Source organism: Poecilia reticulata, chromosome 5 (assembly GCF_904066995.2).
Source record: "Poecilia reticulata chromosome 5, P_reticulata-male-v2, whole genome shotgun sequence".
Lineage (NCBI taxonomy): Eukaryota > Metazoa > Chordata > Actinopteri > Cyprinodontiformes > Poeciliidae > Poecilia > Poecilia reticulata.
In genome coordinates, this window is record NC_088834.1 from 6,947,288 (window position 1) to 6,956,338 (window position 9,051).

Consider the following 9,051-nt stretch of genomic DNA (forward strand, 5'->3'; position numbering starts at 1 on the left):
GGGAAATTGGTGTTTTGCGGTTATTGTTCTTTGAACTTTTCATCCTTGTGAAAAGCTCAAAGGTGAAGGAGAAGAATAGTTACTTTTCCTTGCAGATAAGGTGTATAGACATTGTGAAGAGGAAACAGAACGTGCTCTTATTAGATACGTGTCAAAGTAATATAACATAAGAGTGAATCTGAACTCAGAAACAGAACAGATGCAAGAAACATAAATATATTTTTCTATATTTAGAAACAAAAATAAAGTATCTATTTGTTATTTGCTTCAAATATGCAGTAGTATTGTATCTGTTAAGCTGGGGGAATTCACAATGAAGCCAGTTTTTACAAACGTGCTGTAGAACCATAAATAGGTCAAAACTAAAAAACTTTGTGTTCACATCTGCCTAAAGTTCAGAAATGTAACAAATAGGTCAGCCATAAATTCTGCAGAAATAAATATAAAACTTCAAGGACCCAAAGCTGACTGAACATGAGCACAGAGCTCATAATTTAAAGATCAGCTTCACATGATTCGAATATCAAAAACTGTACTTTTACCTCATTATTTATGCAGGAGAAAATAACATTTTGGATTGCTGCCTTTCTTAACACTGAACTCAATCTAGATATAAAATTTCTTGCCTTAACAGGGATTTTAAAATGACACTGCATGCCATGGTAAAATTGAAATGATATATATCTTGGATCATCTTAAAAAGTTTCCAGAGTGCCATCCAAGATTAAAATGCCTTAAAGCAACAGAAATGAAATTGCTCTTTGAGACGTCACCTCAACTACTGCTCAAGGTTGAGATTCAGTCATATGATTCTTCATCCGTCTCAGACCATTTGATTCAGTCACTTTTGCTTCTAGCTAGGGTGTTTTGTATCAGCTAAGCTTTTTGGATCTTTATCAAAGAACCTCATATGATTCTTTTTTCCAAAGAAATCTAAGAAATCAACCTTAGAAAGTACGAGGCTGCATAAAATAAGCAAAGAAGCAGCAATGATTTGCCATTATGTGGAACTGGAAAGAACTCAACCTTGTTTTTAGCTCTATTGTTTTTGAGGTCTCAATTTTTCAAGTGCTCAGATTTTTTATTTTTTTTTTATGAACAATTTTTAATTTCTCCATAAATTGTTATGCTGCTCTAATAGAAATGGTCCTTGTAGACGAATGGCACATCTTTTACAACACACTTTTAACACCTTCTCTGTGTCTGAGTAAAACCAATAGGTACCAAGGAGGCATGAAAGGCTCAAAGCCAATGTTACATCTCTGAGATCTCAAATGATAAAGTCGTAGAGATGAGTTGTTGAGTAGGTGTGAAGTAGAAAGGGAGTGCAAACAGCTACCGATTATAACCAAATGAAGTTATTGTGATATTTTGCTTCTTTGATGCCAGCTTCAATATTGCCAATGTAGAATGAAAGTAGCAAATGAAGCTGAAATACACCAACTGCTGTGTCTAATCTTTCAAGACCTTCTTGTTGTGTTAATAGAAGATGCAACAACCAAGCTACTCCTGTTGTTTTCTTTGTCTCTTCCATCAGTAATAACATCCGGGTGTGTTGATCACATGACTTATGTGATGCAAAAAAGTGTTTCTGTTGCAGCTTTGTGAAATACACTAATTTCGGTACTGTCAAAAAAAAAAAAAAAAAAACTCATTCCAGTACAAAAACTTTTTATTAAAAAAAGTGAGTTTTTTTCAAAATTAATTTGTTTCCATTAAGTGAATTAATTTTCATAATTGCAATGTGCTCAATTTTATGGTCAGTGGAAATGCAGCTACTGTCTTTTGAAAAGGCTACAGAGGAAGAGCATCAGTGGAGCTACTGCTAACAACAAGTTTAGGAACCAGACTTTTTTATTTCTTTTATCACCAACGGTCTGTGCTGTGCTACCATGAATAAAATGGCAAACAAGTTTCTCAAAAAAAGTAACCTTCAAACATATTCACATTGGAAGAAAAATGTGCAAGCTTAAACACAGTTTTGGCAAAAAGCTCAAAAACACCCTGTTCTGGTTTTTTTGAGTGCTCCATACGAAAATATGACAAGAAAGAAAAGTAGTGAAAAAAAGCAAGCAGTCATTGTGGAAACGGAAGTCTTATAAAGTTCAACTTGAAGTCTGAACCTCAACAAGCCCACAGAGGCCCATGGAGTCTAAAATGTAACTCCTGGATGTTTTCATTTGTTTTCCAGGTTCTTTGAGAGTTAAGAAATTGAAAAATCTTCCAAGTGTTACATGTTCTTTAGACATATTGATTTTCATAACAGCACAACTAGATAAACACTAAACAAGTGCAGTCTCTTGGGAAGGACTCAGAGGAGAAAGCATCTTGTCTTTGAAAGAGCATGGTTGACAGCAGGTTAACAAAACTAAAGTAAGCTACTTTCCAGAAAATGAAACCTGAGATTTTGTAGATTATCGAGTTTGTAACTCAAATGAGACTAAAGCAAACGTCTCAGCCTGATTGAAATGTTACAATGAAACATTAGGAGAGACAGGCAGAAAACTCCCCACAAAGTCTATATTTTACAACATTTGAAAAAGTAGGTCAGGATTTTCCCACAACAATGTGAGAGAAACTCATAATCAAAAATTATTGCTGGCGATTCTAACAGTGGAGGAAAGGAGCTTTGGTTTTTATTACCCATGTTGGCTCATTCTTGTTAAATAAATAATGATATGGTGTAAAACAGGTCTGTGTGAGTTTATGTCTATATTGTCAAATTTCTAGTACAATGGCCTGACTCTTTTTTTATTTTTGCCTAAATCACTTTTGGCAAAAAAAATGACTTGAGAGGCTTAGGCCATTATTTTAGGAAAAGGATATGTAAAAACATGAAATCACTGTGGATCTACTTAATTTAACAAACAATGTAAAAACAACATTTGTCTATCTCAGAAACACAATAAAACTGCCATTATCAACTTGCAGGCCAGTCCAAGTTTGAGCTCTTTTCCGCTCCACATTTCCTTTTTTGCAAGCTTAATGAAAGCCATAAATCATGATGGCTATCTCATTAATTGCTGCTTTGCTGATAGCGACGTTTCAGAACAAGATTCCTGATTTATTTGTGTTTTGTGTGTGTCAGGCAAAAATCATTTCACACGTTGCATTCACCAACTGTTGACCACCGATAAGGTAACTGCTTCTTCCCTGGTGTGTCTTATCATCATACTGCCACAGGGAATGTTAAAAAATCAGCCAGAGGCCGTCTTCTGCCAGGCTAAACAACTCCTCAACCTTTTAAAATCATCCATAGGCCTAAATCCAGAGTGATAAAGAGCATGAAAGCACTAGTCATACAGTTGATTTTTCACTCTGTGCCGTGTTTATTTCTTATTCATGCTCATGGATGGCACAGCTTCTTTGTCAAACGTCTATAACCACTGAAATTCTGTGTCAATCCTAAAACAATTTGCATATTATTTAATTTTGTCTGAGATAAAACATTTAGATTAAACATTGTTATTATTGTAGATTTTGTATCACTGTTTTTATTTAACTTTCGCCTTAAGTTCAACTTGTTGCCTTGAGTCTGAGCTTTGATCTGAGTACAACTGTAGCTGCACTTTGTAGTCAGAAAGTGTTTTTATTAGCCTGCACACACGCTCACAGCTGCAGCTTACATACACACATAACCGCTGAACATCACAGAGGCTTAAGGTTTCAGAGTGACACCCCTTAGAGGGGATGTAGCGCAGAGAATAAGAACTGTGGATTGGATCCTGATCTCAGCTTCTCTTGGTTTATCCTTTAGGTAGACCAAGCCGAAAGCTCCAGCGCTGGATGGTGAAATGTTGAAATGATGTTTTGTGACGAGTGTAACATTTTGTTTTGTATTTGATTGAGATTTGCTTCCATTATATATTTGAACTCATGGAAAAATCTCTTTATTATTTATCTAGAGTCCTTGTCCACCTGAGATAAAGTACCTGGTGCTGCACTGCCAGGCATAAGGCTGCAAAAACACTGTGATTTTTCATATCAAATACAATATTAATACATATCAAATACAACTGAAATAACAAAAAAACATTTCGGGGACTGCAGAGACAGTCATAGTGCAAGTTATGGCAATACATGGAGATATACTTTGCAGAGGAGTTTCTGTTAAGGTTTCATGTCGGATCAATTCAGCAACAATCTCTTCTGGTTTTACAGTTGACCTCAGATATTCATAGGGGTTACTGCCCCAGTTGATGGCAAATAGCTAAAAATTGCAAAATACCTGAGACCCCCTCTAAAAACTCTTATTATAACTGCTTATTTTAATAGTTCAAACACCAAATATATACAGATGGAAACTGCTTCAGATAACAGTGTTCCATACCTCGGCTCCATAGAGTATAGGCAGTCAGTGCCAAGGAAAACTAATGGCCCCCATGGATCGGTTGCTTCATAAATGCAGGTCAGGAAGCATTGTATCTAAGCATTTTGGGCTCCAAAGTGCCATTTTCTTTCAAATATTTTAGAAAAAGAAATTGTGAACAGGCAACTTTTAATATTTTGCAAATGATTTGAAATTACTTTCCACAAAAAAATATGCTGAGAAACTGAGAATGGGCTACCAGTGTGATATCCTTACATAAACCACAAGGTCTTGCATCCATACCTCCCTAAAGTTTAAATATTTTGTCATGTTATAATTTCAAACTTAGTTGTATTTTAATGGGATTTTACAAAGACTGAGCCTAACACAAAATAACTCACCAGAAAGGTCGAAGTCAAACTATGATGGTTGATTAACTTTATGCTAAATAAACAGGCATACATATATTTGAAGTCAGAACACTATTGGTTATTTACCTTCTATTTGAAGATGTTGGTGGGTCTGTCAGTAACAGACTTTTTCTAGTTAGTCATATATATTTGCCTTCTTTTAATGCATATCTTTCATTAAAAAGGCGCTTTGATGTTCCATTACTGAAGGCTATGTTAGCAGAAGAATTTCACATTGTATTTATGTGTTAACTGCTGTTGCTGTAACAGCAGTTCGATTTTCCAACACCTTTGTTACTGTGAAAGCAGAGGAAGCTTGAGGCAAAGAGAGGCTGCCCCACTGTGCTGCTGGTAGTGAGAGGAAAGAGAGGGTAGCACATACATGCAGATTAGGTGTTAACAGATGGTCGTCCACATTGCTGTGTAAAAACTTAGCAACAGGCCTCTGCACAGTTTGCTTCAAAGGTCATTCTTTTTTCAGAAGGATATGTTCCTTGCAACAGTTCTCAAACTTGTTCAGTCTTTACATATTCAATGGCATTAGAAAAATAGACTTTGATGCATTTTAATGAGATTATATGTGATTTATGTGACCACCATAATGAAGAACATGTTTTTCAAACTTATACATTTATATTTAAAAGCATGACCTGCGTATCCTTCCTTGACCTTTGCTCATGTAGAAACCAAAATATTTGATCATCCTTATTTGCAAAATACTGACACTCAAGCTGAGGAACAACGGTTGAAGAGCAACTTGTGACAGCGACTTTGAAGTCTTGCAACAGATTCTCAACTGCATTGAAGTCTGGACTTTGGTTGGACCTCATTATGATTTTAATCTAAACCATTAATTTTAATATCTGCATATTAAGGGTTTGCTAGCAGACAACTCTCTGGCCCGGTCAAGAGTTCTGCACAGCCTCTAACAAATTATCTTTCAAAGTTGTGCTGTATTCATCTCCATCTCTTTTCTGAGATTTCAACAGTCTCTGCTGAAGAATAGAAACCCCACATCATTATGTTTATGCATTAAGAGCGACATGATTTGTCAGTTTTCAGTAAAGTTTTGCTGACATACATTTTATTTTTTTTATGTCTGCAAAATAAAATGCTGGCATCTCATTTTGCCAACATACAACGGCACAGAGGGGTCAGTTTTGCATATTCTGGCCAGAATATGCTCTATTTTGGAATGAACACAGAAACATTGAAATGTTAGGATATTAGTTTAGAACCAAACTTGTCTCTAAGGGTCTTTATGACTTTTTATTAACTTTTTTCTTTCCAAAAAGTTGGCAGCACAGTTGAGTTTATACTGAGTTGTGGTTTACTAAGAAAAAAAGGGAATGTTGTGACATAATCAAAAGGAAACCTTTTCCGAAACGATGAAACCCATTGCAAGTTAACTGGCTAATGGATGAAGGGGCTGTTTTTTAAAACTTGTAAGATGACAGCTGTTTTCTTCCCACGTTTATAATTTAAAGAGCAAGAACGGCATGTATAGAAAAAGCATGCAGCTCCAGATGATTTCAGTAAACCTATGCAGTTTGTTATCTATACTGGTCTTCCCCCCTGGTTTGACTCACCTCAATAGAGTCTGCAGTCGATATGCTCTTAAGCTTATATTATTCATTTGTTGGATTGTCTCAGGGCTGAAAGTCTTTTTTTATTCTGTTGTGCTGCTGATTGTTTCTTGCTGTTTTGTTTACAACTCTTGTACGATCATCAGATTTCAGCTACAGCTTGTGCTTCCCGCCCTCTTTGTCTATTTTTAGAACTTTGACCTTAATGTTTACAGAACCTCCATCAAATCCTGTGGCCATGAAAGTGTCTTATGAAATGTTTGTGCAGCCCACAGCTCCAAAGAACTGCAAACATTTCACAGTTAGTATAAAGAAGAAAACTGGGAAAGTACCTATCCGTGTCCCCTTTAAAAGAATAGTAATTTACTTTCAGTCACTTCTTATGTAGTCTTGTAATATAGTAAGTAGTAATATGGGTTCAGATCCCAGCCTGGGGTCTTTCTGCACGCAGTTTGCATCTTCTCCCTGCGAGTGTGTGTAACTGGTCTTCGTTGTCCTTTGGTGTGAGTGTGTGTGCATGGTAGTTTGTCTTGTATGTGTGACTCTATGTTGCCCTGTGACAGACTGGTGACCTGTCCAAGGTGTATTCCACTTCCCACCCAATGATCACTAGCGATAGACTCCACCCCTGCTAGAGATCCTTCAAGAATGAGTAGATATAGACATAGGATGGATTAATAGCAGCTATTTGCAACATAGACGCTGACAGGACATAAGATGTTGGGGTTTGTCTGCCAAAAAGTTATTTTTTCTTTCTTTCCTCTGTGCTAGTTTTGCTTTGGAAACATAGTGGTCTAAAGTTTTAGCTCAAAAGCATAATTGTGTTTCCTTCATTGACCACCATCTCACATTGAGTACACTCAATTTCTGTCTCTGAAACCCAATTTATTTGTGCAGCAGCGAACAGGGCAGAGATGTAAAATAAAAAATGCAATTTAAAAAAATCCCCAAACAAATGCAGTATAAACAGAATGTGGAGGTAACAATCATGATTTGACTAGAATGTTAACACTGTGGTTTTGTGTTTTGCGTAAGTTAAACATTTCACAGAAATGTTGAATATTCAGGGGTTTTCCACCAACCTTCAGTTAAAATTTGGAAAGGCTTTGAGCAAAACATTCACAAGTTTTGTGCTTGACCAACTCTGCATTGTGTTTTGTGTTGAGAGCATTTAAGCTAAGAGCATGCCTCCTTTAACTTCTCTTGGGGAACCATATTTTCCTTTTGCCCTCTCTTTTCAATCATTATTCACTTTCCCAACACACACACACACACACACACACACACACACACACACACACACACACACACACACACACACACACACACACACACACACACACACACACGCACACACGCACACACACACACGCACACGCACACACACACACACACACACTGATAATTTAAGAACAAAAACTGTCTACGTCACAAAAATTGCTATAAAAATTATATATTAACATTCTTATTTACTTTAAACATGTATGCTTTTTAAACCTGCTCTGAACTAACATATTCATATTGAATATTAATTAGATTTTGTATCATCTGCATGTTCACCTACTTTTGCAGTTTTACTGAAAAAAATGAACTGGCAAAACAACAAGAAAAAAACATCCATCCATCCATCCATCCATCCATCCATCCATCCATCCATCCATCCATCCATCCATCCATCCATCCATCCATCCATCCATCCATCCATCCATCCATCCATCCATCCATCCATCCATCCATCCATCCATCCATCCATCCATCCATCCATCCATCCATCCATCCATCCATCCATCCATTTTCTTCCGCTTATCCGGGGTCAGGTCGCGGGGACAGCAGCTTCAGAAGGGAGGCCCAGACTTTCCTCTCCCCAGCCACTTCTTCCAGCTCCTCCGGAGGAACCCCAAGGCGTTCCCAGGCCAGCCGAGAGACATAGTCCCTCCAGCGTGTCCTGGGTCTTCCCCGAGGCCTCGGGGAAAAACAAACAATCCTGTTTTCCTCGGGGAAAACAAACAATCAAAACAATTTCAATAAAATTGTTTTCCATAATTATTTCTTCGTTATTCATTATTCATTATTAGGTTTTAGATGGCTACATCTTGCTCTAGCACTATTATATGTGGATATTTTTTTAAACGTTAACTTCAATAAAAAATTAATAGAAAATAAACTCTCTCAGCTCTTCTGAAGTTAGATTTAAACTACACAAAACAAGTTGGGGCTTTTATTTTGTTCTATTTAGAACTGACATACTGTAATTTATATTCCAGTCTTCATCCGGTTTGTGGGGTTTTATGTAGGGGATCAGTTAAAAAAAAAGGTCAGAGCCTCTTTAATCTTGACTGTGAGATTTTCTGGACATTTTTCAAATGGACACTGCTGGATCTGGCTTTATGAGACCAAAGGCTCCAGCTGAGTGGTCAGACCTGTGGCGCAGTTACAGCCTGGAGGGGTTGTTCAGCATGAATCCACACAAATCTGCTCTAGGAGCTGAGAAACTCCCAACAGATTAACCAGAGAAAATCAATCATCCACTTCCCCCTAGACACTTGTTCCCTTTTTGTGCTGAATGAAAACAAGGGATGCGAAGGTTTGCCATCATCTTTCAGAAAGCTGGATCAAGGCACTCGTCATATCGGCAGATCTTCAAAACTGCTGAATTCATTTGTTGGATAAAGTAGGAAATTAAAAGCAAAGTACTTTCACATTTTAATTATTCTAATTATTAATGCCAGGTTCTTTCTATAGTTTA